This window comes from Onychomys torridus, chromosome 13, assembly GCF_903995425.1.
Source record: "Onychomys torridus chromosome 13, mOncTor1.1, whole genome shotgun sequence".
Taxonomy (NCBI): Eukaryota; Metazoa; Chordata; class Mammalia; order Rodentia; family Cricetidae; genus Onychomys; species Onychomys torridus.
This window is the reverse complement of record NC_050455.1, coordinates 68,622,485-68,636,788: the sequence shown is the minus strand read 5'-3', so window position 1 is coordinate 68,636,788 and position 14,304 is coordinate 68,622,485. Positions and strand designations below refer to the sequence as shown.

Below are 14,304 nucleotides of genomic sequence, written 5' to 3'. Positions count from 1 at the left end.
GTTCCAGTAAATGTATCCACCCCAAATCCCCCAGAACTGGCAAGTGAGTTCAGCAAGATTACAGCATGTATAGTCACAAGAGAACTCACACTTCTGTATGGAAACATCAATCTTTAGAACAAGTCTGGGCTGGGGATGTGGCTTTGTGGTAGTGTGCCTATCTAGGATGCAGTTCAGTCTTCAGCACTAGGGGATGACGGCTGATAGAAGGTCATTTACAATCATTCTAAACCAAATTATGTAGGAGGTATGCATTACACAGTACACCACAATCAGTATGCTGCAAATTAGAAATGTTGATTAAGGAGATCAGAGAAGGTCTGGGGATATAAGGCGGGATTATAGAACATGCTTAAGGCCCTAGGTCCAATCCTTAATACCACAGAAAAGGGGAGAAGCTATCCAAGAAACATCTAAGTAGAAATTCATACCATGTTCATGGATTAGAAGACCGTGTGGTACAGGTGTTGTTTCCCAAATTGATGGATAGGTTTAGTGCAACTTGTGGGAACATCCCCATCATCCCCATACAGTTTTCGAGAGGAATTGTACACAGGCATAGTAAACTTATTCTGAAGTTCACAGGGAAAGTACAGGCTCCAAAACAGTCGAAAGAATCCCACAAAGGACAATGGCTGGAGCCATTCTGGCCATATTAATACTTACTCTGTACTTACCATTATCCAGACAGTGGTATTGATTGTGTCCTGGAGGGACATATAGATCAGTGGAACAGGACACAGAACCCATATGTTATGCCCAGCTGAGTTTAGACTGTTTCAAAGCCAATTCAATGATAGGCCCTCTTGGTGAAAGATATGGGAGCAATTGGTCACCTGTAAAGGGCTGGGCTGAACCTCACCCTAAGCCTACAAGCACTCTGAATCTGGCCCACAGAGTTCCATGTAAATGTAAAATGTAAGACTGGGGAAAAGATCATCCTGATCTAAGGTAAGCAAAAAATTCTTAGATTTGAAACCAAGACTATGGCCCATAAGAGACAAACTGGATACACGAGACCTTATCAGAATAAAAAGTACCCTACAACGACCCTTTTAACAGTGTGGAAGGAAAACTATAGAATTTGGAGGACATATTTGCAAACCATACATTCAGGCAAGAAAACAATAATATGAAGAATCAATAATCTATCAAGGAATTCCAATTAAAACTAGGCAAAATATGAGAACAGACACTAAAGAGGTCTGATAAATAGTCATGAAAATATATTCCAGGTCACTAATCTTTAGGGATGTGCAAATTAAACCACAGTGAGATATCATGACCCATCTATCAAAAAGGCTAGAGTAAAAATTACTGGCAACACCAAATGCTGACAGAGTAGCAGGGGACCATGGTTCACACAGGCTGGTACAGCTACTGTGGAAACCACTCAGTGTTTTTTGTACAAAATAAACATCTAGCTACAGTCAATATGACTTAGAGTGGAAACCAGAAACCAACAGGACAGTTCAACAGGTGAAGGCACTTCCTGCTAAGCATGATGATCTGAGCTGGCTCTCCAGGACTCACCTGAGGAAGGAAAGAATTGACTCCCAGGCTCTTCTCTGACTTCCTCATGCATGCTGTAGCATGTATGTGCACATGTGCACACACACACACAATTTTTAAAGTTTCATAAAGAGGAAACACCTGTACAAAGCCTAGCCATAGATTTCCACAGCACCAAAAACGTTCCTAGTAGCCCCAAACAGGAAATGATCCAGATGCGCTTCAAGAGGTGATTGTGAACCAGGGATGCTTCTCTGTGGTGGAACACAGCTCTGAGAGAGAATTATTGAGAACAGTGAAGAGCAGATCTCACGGTTGTCAGACCTCATGATTCCATTTTCACAGCATCAGAATAGCTGAAGGTTGTTATGTGCTATAGGTGTGCAAGGCTGTACAGGGAGATAGGATCATGCTGGTGGTGATGTGCTATGGTTAGGACTGTCCTGTTATTTCCTGGTGGTAAGAATAGTCTATGGATTTATAAGAAGACATCCTTGTGAGAACTGGTTGGGGGGTGCTGGGCCCTCCCAGTGTTAAGTGTAGAGAATTTCAACAAGCTAAGTGTAATTTACAAAGTCCGTACATTCATACATCACACAGGCTTAGTGTAAGTTCTGCACAAACAGAATTCCCTTGAAAGTGCTGTCCAGCGGGGAAGGGATTTGACTTCCAAAGGCAGAAAGTGGCCGCACATGTGTTGCTCTACAAAGCCTGGGCAGAGAAGGTGATGTCCAGGTCTTCTCTTTCTCCTTCAGAATTGCTTAGACAGGGGCCCCAATGCCACTGTGAGCATGGGCCCACTGCAGGCCGGACACCGTCCATGGTGAGGTGACAGCTCCTCCCAGCTCCTGCTGCCTTTCCTCTCCATGCCCTCCGAGGCTCCTCCTGGAGAGGCTGCCTCACCTCATGCCTGGCTCTCCTTCCCTGTCGCCTGCAGATTATTAATAAAATTCTTTCAGAATCAGTTTTCTGAGCAAAGTTGGTGTGTGAATGAGGCGTCTATGTAATTCCCTCACTGTTTTTCTTCCAGAAGTGGATAATGGGCTTGTTTCAAATTGAATTAAGAGATAATTAACACACGTGCAGACACAGACAAGGCGTTCTCTCTCTCTCTCTCTCTCTCTCTCTCTCTCTCTCTCTCTCTCTCTCTCTCTCTCTCTGTCTGTCTCTGTGTGTGTGTGTGTGTCTATCTGTCTGTCTGTCTGTCTATCTATCCTCTGTCTATATGTCTCTCTCTGTCTCTCCTGTCTCTCTCTGAGTGTGTCTGTCTGTCTGTCTATCTCTTCTCTGTCTATATGTCTCTCTCTGTCTCTCTGTGTCTGTCTGTCTGTCTATCTCTCCTCTGTCTGTATGTCTCTCTCTGTCTCTCTCTGAGTGTGTGTGTCTATCTGTCTGTCTCTGTCTCTGTCTCCCTCTGTCTCTCATGTTGTGTCTATAAAGACTTGGTTGTGGGCCTGACCAGTGGGCTATATAAAGAAATGGTCCCTGACCCTTTCATACGATCATGGGACCTTGGAGAGTCTATTGTGTGTGAACTGGGAAGGACACAGCAGCCCTGGTGGCCTTTGGGCCACTAGGAAGGCGGTGAGGACCCAGCCTCACCGGGTCATGCATTCCAAGTCAGATGGTGTATCCCCAGCAGAGCCATTGCCTGAAGACCTGCAGGGAGGTGGCTGAAAGTCATCCTGGTTGTCACCCACGGTTGTCACCCACTCCTGTTGTTTCATCCCACCCTGTTGTCACACAGTGATGACACTATTGTTACACAGACTGGCATCCCTTGTCATAGGCTGTCACTCTTGTTATAAGTTGTCACGCAGTGGCACACTGTTTCTGTGCTGTCCCCAGACCACTCGCATCCTGCTGAGGAGTCACTGGTGACCATTTTGTTTGCTCTGCGGTTCCCACACTCCTTGCCCTGTTTTTGACAACTACCCTCCTCGGCTTTCTGTGGCTTGAATGAGGCCTCATCCACCAGTCAACATTCCCCCCATCCTGAGACCCCCATGCTTACCCCACCATGCTTACCCCAAGATCCTGTGTCTCATTCCTGGTTAGGAGCCTCTGAGAAGCAGTGCAGGGCAAGGTGACTTCAGGTCACCACCAGGTCACCATTTCTAGCTCTTTCCTGGGAGGCCTGGGACAACTGAAGGTGGGGAGGATGCCTGAGGCTCCCCTGGACTCCCAGCCTCCTGAACTCTCCCCGTGAGTCTGCCAGCTCTTCCCTAGGTCCCTGTTCATTTCCACCAGGGCCCACTCGCCCCTCCCCCATGTGGATGTATAATGAGGCCAGAGGTGCTCCTCAGGCATCTTCTGCCAGACCCCAGGTGTTCCCCTAGACCACCACAGGATCAACTTCTCAGAGAAGGAATGGTTGAGGCATGTTCCAGGAAGAGAGCCCTCTGAGGAAGCATCTGGCTGCCTCCTGGAAGGCAGTTGGCCTGTGGTATCTGGTATGGTGGCTAGGAGAGTCTATGCTCTGTCCTGATGGGCTGACATTACTCACTTCAGACCATCTCCAGCTAGCTGTAAAAGCCTCAAGTGATGAGAGAGGAACGTGGTACAGACACACAAGTTACGACTCCCATCCCCACAGGAAACAGTATTTCTTCCAGAAAATGTGTTTTCTAGTCCTGCACATCTAAGCAGCCCACACACAAATTACCCAAAGGCGTGGGCAGGAGTTCCACTGGGGCCCTAATTATACCGTACAGCATGGGGGAGTGTCAGGTGCCTCTGTGGTGAGTGCTGCAGAGCCCAGGAGGCAGAACTCAGCTCTAGCAATGGTCCTGGGCCTGAGCCTCTGTCAGTCAACCTGTCCCCACCCCAGAGTGCCTGATGCTGCTTCCCAAGCTGCCAGAATAGAGCCTCGGAGCCCAATCAGCCAAGACAGCAGCTTTAGAGCTCGCCTATCCTGTGCTTCATTATAAAACTCTCTCTCTCCTCTCTCTCTCTCTCTCTCTCTCTCTCTCTCTCTCTCTCTCTCTCTCACACACACACACACACACACACACACACACACACACACACACACACAGAATCTGCCATTTTAGCCATCTTAGTATATAATTTAGTGGCACCAATGACATTCAGTGTCATGCAACCATTACCTCTGCTCCAAAATTTTATTACTCTAAGCAGAAACAACCCTTACCACCACCACCACCACCATTACCTCCTCCTCCTCCTCCACCACCACCACCACCACCACCACCCCTCATACACACATCATACATTCTAATCTACTTTCCATCTGTATAACTTTGCCTGGTCTAGTTCAAGGCTTCTTAAGATTTTGTCATCTGCAATCCTTTTTCACATGAAAGATTTTTATGTGACCTGGATATGTATATACACACATACACTGTAGGTATAGAGATAAAACATTTATTGGTAATCAGGCTGAATTTTTAAAAAAGATTCTTTGGCATATGTATCTGTACTGGCTGGTTTTGTGTGTCAACTTGACACACACTATAGAGTCATCAGAGGAAGGAGCCTCAGCTGAGGAAATGCCTCCAGGAGACCCAGCTGTCAGGCATTTTCTCATTTAGTGATCAATGGGGGAGGGCCCAGCCCATGGTGGGTGGTGTCAACCCTGGGCTGGTAGTCCTGGGTTCTATAAGAAAGCAGGCTGAGCAAGCCATGGGAAGCCAGCCAGTAAGCAGCTCCCCTCCATGGCCTCTGCATCAGCTCCTGCCTCCGGGCCCCTGCCCATTAACTAAAGACTACAGAAAATTTGCATACTACTAAGATAGAATGCTTGTTTATTTTTACAGAAAGGTTGAGTCTTGTCTGAAGATCTGACTCTGTGGGTTGCAGGGCATCTTCAGTGATTTTCACAGTTGACTGATGTTTCCATTTCATAGTCAACAATGTTGAGAATGCCACTTCATGTAAATATGTAGTACAAAATGGAAGTGTATATTTAGGAACCAGTCAAAAATTGTTGAAAATTTTGTGCTAATCTCAAGCCAAAGTTCATTTAACGTTTGTTTGTTTGTTTGTTTGTTTTTTTAATGAGATTTAAGTCAACAGCTCAAATACTGAGTTTTAAAATTAAATGTTCTAACACAATCCAGTGTCAGGGTAGTCTAACATTCTCAGGAATGGTGGTAGAAATATATTAAAGGTGTTTTCTGTGATGAAGCCATTATATTTCTGTAAGAGTGAAAAGCATTGTGTGTACAGTTAAAACCCTGCAATTCATAACAGAATGGTCTTGAATCTGAGCCAAGGTGTTTTAGGTGGCGTTTGTTGGTATTGCACGGCATAATAGCATGCGTGGTGCAAAGTGCGTGTGTTGAATGTCTAAAACTGCAGTAAAGTTTAGGCTGCAGTAAAGTTGTACAATGCTACAGAAATGAGCAATACCAGGAACAACTTGGACTCGTTACTTACTTGATTTTGCTAATGTTTGTCATAGTTTGTGAATTTAGAAATCTTCTACTCTTGTGAAATGTTACATGACACTCCCACACACATTGTTACATGAGAAATGGGGACCCTCGGTTAAAGAAGATGTACTTTAGGTGTTCCTGGAATTGTGCGACATAGTTCATCGGTGTCATAGTGCTGTATGTGGTGTGAGGCTGGACCTTCTGCATGTGGATGTCCCCTTTCTCAGCACCGTTTGTGGAGGGGACTCCTTTATGACCTTCCTATATCCCCTGTTCCCAAGTGTGCTACCCATAGACACCAAGATCTATGTATGGGCTCTTTGTACTATTTTGTTGATTAATATATCTGATAGTACACTATTGGTGAAATTATTAAGGCCACTCCACATAGTTAAAAGGGAGGTTTATTTTGTGGGGTAACTTACAAATGAAGGGGTAGGTTGCAGGGCCTGTGGAAGGTATAGTACAGTCCAGTGGTGTTCTCTGGAGAACTCTGCTTGGTCTACCTCCAGCGTCCAGGGTCCTGGAACCAAGAGAAGCCTCTCCTCTTCCTCCTGTGTCTTCAGCGTCCTTTCTCAGCCCCACCTTGTAGGCATGACCATTACCAAAGCCTCAATGGGGGGTGGAACTTCCAGGCCACTGTCTTAACTGCTGTAGCTTTTTAAATCCTTTGGCAGTTGGGAAGGGTTCCAGTGTGGTCCTTCCATGCCAGAGTATGTGGGTTTCCCACAGGCCCTTGTGACTCCATATGAATTGAGATTAGCCTTTTCCACTTCTACAAAACTCTGAGATTTTGATGAGCTGTTCTAGAAAGGCTTTGCTTGTGAGGAAGTCCCAGCATGAACATTTGGGGTGTGAAGACTTCAGTTAACACATCGAATTCTGACTCAGGGTGCTTTTCTTTCCAGGACCCCGGGGTTTAAGCTGGAAAAGTTAGGGTTTTAAACATTTTTATCTGAGTTATTTTTAGACTTGCAGAAGAATTGGGGACTTTGTGCCATTTTCTAAGCCAGTGTCCTCCAGTGCCGGTGTCTCTTGGTGGAATTAGACCTCGCTCTGTCCCTCTAATGCCATGTTGTAAGGACCTTGTGCATTCCTGTTTGTACTTCTTGGTTGTTGTTGGTTGGTTTTGCTCCTTTGCTCTTTAGGGGACCCACCACCCAGCTCCCAAATAAATCACACACAGAGACATGGTTTTTTGTTTTGTTTTGTTTTGTTTTGTTTTTTTGCCAGAGCTGAGGACCGAACCCAGGGCCTTGTGCTTGCTAGGCAAGCGCTCTACCACTGAGCTCTAAATCCCCAACCCCGAGACATGGTTTATTACTTATAAATGCCTGGCCTTAACTTGGCTTGTTTCTATCCAGCTTTTCTTAGCCTAAATTATCCCATCTACCCTTTGCCTCTGGATTTTTTCCTTTTCTTACTTCTGTATATCTTTCTTTCTTTCTTACTGAATTGCTGGTTGAGTAGCTAGTTGGTGGCTGGTCCCTTGCGTCCTCCTCCTTCTTTTTGCTCTTTCTTCTTTCATCCCAGATTCCTTCTCCTATTCATTCTCTCTGCCTGCCAGCCCCTCCCATGCTTTATCCTGCCTCACTATTGGCTGTTCAGCTCTTTATTAGACCAATCAGGTGGTTTAGACAGGCAAAATAACACAGCTTCACAGAGTTAAACAAATGCACCATAAAAGAATGCAACACATCTTTGCATCATTAAACAAATGTTCTACAGTGTAAACAAATGTAACACATCTTAAAATAATATTATACAACATCTGGTCTCTTGCCTTTTTTAAAGGCTTTGCAGGTTTGCTTGTGTCTTCTATGGTCTTGACACTTTGAAGGGTGTTTTTCTGAGCCCAGGAGGCCTTTTTGATTGACTAGATTTTTGTCTCCATGCTTGTGGTTTCAAATGATCATTTTCTGGTAACTGGAGTGCTGTTCTGACCATGGTTCCTTGTGGCTTTGCACTTGCCTGGGATGGGTTCTGTCCTATTTGTAGCTGTGTGTATTCATGTGAATGTGGTTCTGTCTGTGGGGTGGGGACCAGTGTCTGAGCTCTGGCTGTAGAGACAGTGGCCTGTTCGGTCCTGTCCTAAGCTTCCTCCAACCTGTACCTCAGGACCAGCGTGTGCAGTGCCACAGCCCTTGCCACTGTCCATATGCCCACCAGCATTCTTTTGCACCGAGGCTTCTCTCAGCAATATTCCCTGCACCTTGCTGCAGGATGGCCAGACTCTCTTCCTATGGATGTAGTGTGTTCCTGAGGAGGCCATGTTTATTCACTCTCTTCCTCTACCAGGAATTGGGATCTTCCTACCATTTGCCAACTAGAGCCACTTTGCAATGAAGAGCCCTATGTAGGCATTTTAAGTTGCTTTGTTGTTACATTCTAGAGGCGGATCGGCTAAGCTCTTCCAGACTTCATGCAGAGAACTGGGCACAGAGTGGCCTCCACAGCTAAGTGATACCATCTCATGGTGACGAGGGGCTCCTCAGTTATGTTCCAGTTGGCATGTGTCTAACTCGGGGTGAGCATAGACATTTTCACCCACACACTTGAGGACCATTTTTATCCTCTGACTTTCCCTCTTTTTCTATAGATGTTGGTCCTTTGTCACTGAGTTATGAAGAATTCTGTGTCCATTTTTCTTCTCATCCTTCTTCAGTGTCCTTTCACACTCATACTTCATTATTAAGACATCTTAACTCGATATCAACTTCTTTTGTTTTAGGGAGAAGGGGATAGGATTTAATTTGTAATTAACTCCCAAAGGAAAGTAGCATGGTCTGAGGGAGTTGGCTCAAGGGGTAACGCTGAGTTTGGATCAACAGCCCCAAGGCAAAAGCTGGGCATGGTCATGCATCTCTGAAACCCCAGACTTAGGGATGTAGAGGCAGGAGGATTGCTGAGACCTACTGGCCAGCCAGTCTGGGTGAAAATGGTGACCTCCGTGTTCAGTGAGATCCTGTCTCAGGTAAATAAGATAGAAAAGAGATAGGATACCCAACATCCTCATCTGGCATATATGTGAACAAACATGAATCACTGCTCTCTCTCTCTCTCTCTCTCTCTCTCTCTCTCTCTCTCTCTCTTTCTGTCTCTCAGAAGGGGGAGGGGGCATCACAATGTTCAGCTGCCTTATCCAAGGACAAAGGATTGTGTTCCATGTGTTCAGGGTGACTGTTCTGATACTGCAGATGGAACCCAAGGCTTTGCATATACCTAGTAAGCGCTTGATCACTGAGCCATACCCCTAATCCAGTTCAAGTCCACCTCTGTGTTTCCAGAGTATTGTCCACTTTTCTTATTAAAAACTGTCTGCATGCCTTGTGAAATTTGTTCATCTGGTTTTTTTTTTTCCTTTGTGGTTGTTGTTATTTTAATCAGACTTCTTTTTAGTCACCATGCCCCCTGTTCCTAGCAGCTATTTTAATGAACTCTTTTATTCGTTCAAGGCATGTCCCCTGGATTCTTGAGGTCTGTGCTCTCTTAGTCTCGTCTGCAAATAGAGGGACTCATGCTTCTCCCAGCCCACCCCGGGCCACTGGCTGATCCTCTGTCTACTGGCTTGATTGGCACCTCTCAAACAGTGACAAACAGGGCCAACCCTGTACCATCCATTCACTTGCTCCTCACTTTCATTCTTCCCCATTAAATACAAGAGTGGCTTTAGACCCCAGCCTGATAGTCATCCATTTCAACCCCACATTCCCTGAGCCTTTGCGAAAGGCTTTCTTGGCATCTGTGGAGATAATCATACGTGACAAGTGGCAGAATGTTGCTCACACTCAGCTGGCATACACTGATGGACATGTACAGTATCATGTACTTGTTCTTCTGTCCTCTGGGTCCAAGACTTGCAACATGAATAACATCGTTCTTGCCCAGAAGTGCAGAAGAAGGGAATGGGCCCAGGACACGAAGGTCCTGATGAGCCCTGACTCTTAGCTGACCTCAGGCTGTCCATAGGCTTCACACCCCGGATGTCCATGAGGCTTATGGTGCAGGAAATAATACATTATCACTTCACAGGGCTACACGCTCCTATAAAAAAAAAACTGTAAGATGATATTTTCTCTCCTAAAATTGGAATGGTTTCATTCCTTTTTCTAGTTACTAAAATTACCTGTATCTTTTGTTCAAAAGAATCTTAAAGGGAAAAAAATGCAACAGAGAAAAACAGAGAAAGGAAGAAGTTGAAAATTTCTTGAAGTTTCATACCCAATCTGTGTTCTACTGAAGTTTTGTCTGGGTGTCCACTCTTGCTGTCTACAGCACCCTGTGACCTGTTCCATCACCCGAGCACTGTCTCTGGACACTGTTCCAGCTCAAACCAATGGAAAGACTGAAGAAAACATGTAGTCCCAAGAAGGTTCGGGTTTCTGAGTTCATTTCAACTCCATGGGCTTGCCCCTGGATTGCCTCAAATATTGTCAGGAGGGAGTCCAAATGATGGCATGCCTGTGGTCTTGGGGTACAGGAGCATAAGGGAGGCATGTGTCACTGTTGGCAAATCCAAAAACATCGGTGCCAGAAGAGAAGGGTTTTTCTGAGCACAAGGTAAGGTGAAGGGGACTGATGCTAAGGGAGAGGTTAGCAGTTCCAGGTCTGGAGACCATGTATAACCCCCAAAGAGTGTCACCTGGAAACCAGGCTAACAGGGCATTGGGAGGCCAGCGTTGGCCCTGATACATTACTGCTCACAATAGCACAGTGTGGCTTTCACGATGAAGCAGCTGATATCCCGAAGTTTAACTATGTGCCTAGTATATGGTGAAGGGTGGGAGTATATGGGAGATGATGAATCATTTATTCAGTGAAGTTGGAAAAGAAATCATCAGTTAAGAATCATAATCATTGGAAAGTATAACGTAGGGGCTGGAAAGATGTGTCCATTGGTACAGTGTTTGCCATACAAGCATGAGGACCTGAGTTCAGATGCCTAGAATCCATGTAAAGCTGGTCACAGTAGCACACAGCCCTATAGAGGAAGCATCTCTCTGGAGCTCATCAGCTATCGGCTACCCAGCCTAGCCAAATCAATGAGCTCCATGTTCAGTGAGAGATCCTGACTCAAAAAAATAGAGTGGAGGTCAGGGGAGCTGGAGATGGCTCAGCAGTTAAGAGCACTGGTTGCTTTTGCAGAGGATCTGGGTTCAGTTCCCAGCGCCAACATGGTGGCTCATAAACATCTGTAAATCCAGTTCTAAGTGACCCAGTGTGGTTCTCATACATACATGTAGGCACACTCATATACATAAGATAAATAAATACTTTAAAATTTTTCATAAATAGTCTGGGCAGCAATCAAAGAAATCACCTGATGCTGACCTCTGCCTTTCAAAGACATGCATCTGCAAAGCACATGTACACACATCCATGTAAACATCTCGCACCCCCACATCCATAAATATAATAAATACAATTTTAAAAGTAAAATGTAATTGTCTGGAATGGGTTTTGGTTTCCAGTCACTTTCTGTGCAGCACTGGGGTGGTTTCTGCTGTTTCTGCTGTTTGGCTTAACCTGTGGGGACAGGCACTGACCTCCGCTGGTGAAGTCCTAGCCTCTCCCTGGAGGCAGAGACTTTTAGGAGCAGAGCTGGAGCCTGGGGGAATCTGTAGCTAGTTCAGACCATCCCTAACCTTTGGTGTGTCTACCTCTGACCCTTAGTGTTTCTGTTCTATCCTGGCACTTAGTGGTCATTAGTGGTTCTACATCTACCCTGACCCCTGATGACTGACCCTCATGCATCTCTGTCCACTCTGAGCCTCAGTGCATCTGTGTTCACTTTTAATCCCAATGAATCTGTGTCCAACCTTGATCCTCAATGGACTTGTGTTCATCCACGATCCTCTGTAGGTCTACATCCACCCCTAGCCTTCAGTGGATCTGTGTTCACCCCTGATCCTCAGTTGATCTGTGTCTATATCTGGCTCCCAGTAGGTCTACATCCATGGCTCTTAATGGATCTGTGTCCATCCCCGGCCCTCAGTGGGTCTACATTCACTGGACCCTCAGTGGGTCTGTTTGACCCTGGCCCTTGGTACACATCTACCTTGAAACACATTGTGTGGTCACACTTGTCCCCATCGACTCCTCTGCACATCTTACCCACACATCTGAGTGTCTTTCTGGTGTAGTAAATACCATCCGTCAAGATGCACTCCAACCCCACTGACAGGTAGGAGTGAAGACCTTTCCTCAAACAACCATGAGAATTCCAAATCAGATCCTCAGGTTCCCCATCGCTGTTAGCATCTCTGGCTCTAAACAGTCTGCTCACTGGTCCCCATTCAGGTTGGACATGTCTTAGGCACAGTTGTTCTGGCCATAGAGGGATCCACTCCAATCCCTGGTGGAGCAGGAGGCCAGGACTTGGTCGCTGGCTGCTGTGACTCTCAGATGTGAAGTGTTAAGAGAGCTTAGGACTCACAGGACTTATATTCATGACAGGGGGAACAGCATCCGAGGTCCAGAGAAGAGGGACTCTCAACTGTGCCAGAGTGGTGGGAGGCTGTGTTCTTAGAGCTGTGATGCCCTGTTACCCCTTTTGCCTGCAGCTCCTCAGATAGAGCTCCGTGGGCTGGACCTAAGTCCCTCTTCTTTGGGCCCCACAGCAAAAATGCTGACGTAAATAACCACATCAGAGGGGGAAAAATGGTCTTAACTGTACATTTGCATACAAATACACTAATTATACTCCTCTTCCTGTGTGCTGGAATGGAATTAGCAGTTACAGCTATTCTGGAACACAATATTCTTAAAATATGTAGTCATATAAGCATATAGAGATGCCTAAGTACACACGGGAATGCATTTGTTTGAACATGCATATGTATGTACACTTTGCATCTCTGTGTCTATATAAATATCTGTGTGTGCATATATACCCATATAAGCATATATGTGTCTGTCTCTGTGTGCATGTATGTTTTGATGTGTCTGTTGTGAGCATGTGTGCATGTGTGCCTTATGAACATGTGCATCTGTGTGAACATATGTGTCTGTGTGTGCATGTATATCTGTGTATTATGTCTCTGTATGTCCTTGTGACTACCCATTCATGTGTTTGTGTGAGTGGATGTGTTTTTGTGTCCATGTGCATACGTGTGTGTGTGTGTGTGTGTGTGTGTGTGTGTGTGTGTGTGTATCTATCCATGTGTACCTGAGCATTGGGGTCAACACCTTCAGCATATGAGTTTAGGGGGACATTTCATATCAAAGCCATGCCACATGCTGAGCATCTTTGTGGTTGTTAGTGCCTGTGTGTTAAGGTAGGAAAACTGTATTTCTACAACAGACGAGATCGGGCATGTTCAGAGTGGTAGCTAGCTGTAGACTGTTTCTGAAACAGAACCATGAAGTCCCCGGGTCTGTATTTGAAGGACTTGCCTTCTGTTGACACCCACTTCAACCTCACTGTCACATGGTCTGTTACTTCATGGGGGAGGGCTGTTTATTGTGGTTGACTTTTGAAAGGCAGAGGAGAGAGCAGCTGATGCTCCCGAGGACCTCCAATCCAGTCACACACAGGGCTTCACAGCAGCAGCACCATAATAAAAACTGGTGTCAGGGGACAGTGTCAGACTGCTTGGTGATGGAGTTTGCTGGAAAACCAGATTGTACTGTGGGAGCAAACTGCGTCCTTCCATGAAAGTGAAAAGTCTTGGAAACAGCCGAGAATGAACATCCTGTTTCTTTTTTATCCTGTTGTGGCCACAGCAGCTGAGCTGAACAGTCCCTTTTCTAAGTTAGGGAGCCGACCAAGCTAAACAGAGGAGCAGCTGAAGGTTCAGGGAGTAGCAAGGTCGGGCCTGGGAGTCAGTGGGGGCTGCCAGCGATCGAGGGCAACCTTGAGGAGGGAGGAACAAACAGGACACACGGCACGAACAGATCGTGAAGCAGACGGGGTTCTGGAAGGGTGTTCCATCTGATTAGACCCTTTGGATGGATGGCCCACGAGGCCGGTGAGCCTGGCATGAGAAGCCACTGTGGCAGTGGTAGGGTGGAGGCCCTCTTTCAGAGATGTGGGTCAGAGAGTGAGAAACAGGCGTAGCCTGGCGAGAGTCACAGGCCTGAGGGAGTTTCTCCTTTCTGTTTCTACGTGGAGAAGGGAGAGCCTGGCAGAGGGGCTCGGGAGAGAGGTGTTGAGGGACTCACTCCTCCCGCTCTGGGCAGATGGGATCCAGAACACAGAGCACAGAGAACTCCCCTTTTCCAGAGACAAGAAGGATGGAGAAGACTGGGCTCTGGGACTGGGATTCGGGAGATGGTTCTTGCCTTCTCTGGTGTGCTGTCTAATTTGGTAATGGAGGACAGGATGCTAAGGAGGAGGAGCCAATTCTGAAATGCTATTATGTTTTCATTTATCTTGTCACAACTCAGCACA

General features: G+C 46.1%; 1 protein-coding gene across 3 annotated transcripts in view; it reads left to right on the top strand.

The window, feature by feature from the left end:
- The window catches only part of Kcng2 (potassium voltage-gated channel modifier subfamily G member 2), a 74,257-nt gene that overhangs the window by 11,241 nt on the left and 48,712 nt on the right, over positions 1-14,304 (top strand). The window lies entirely within an intron of this gene.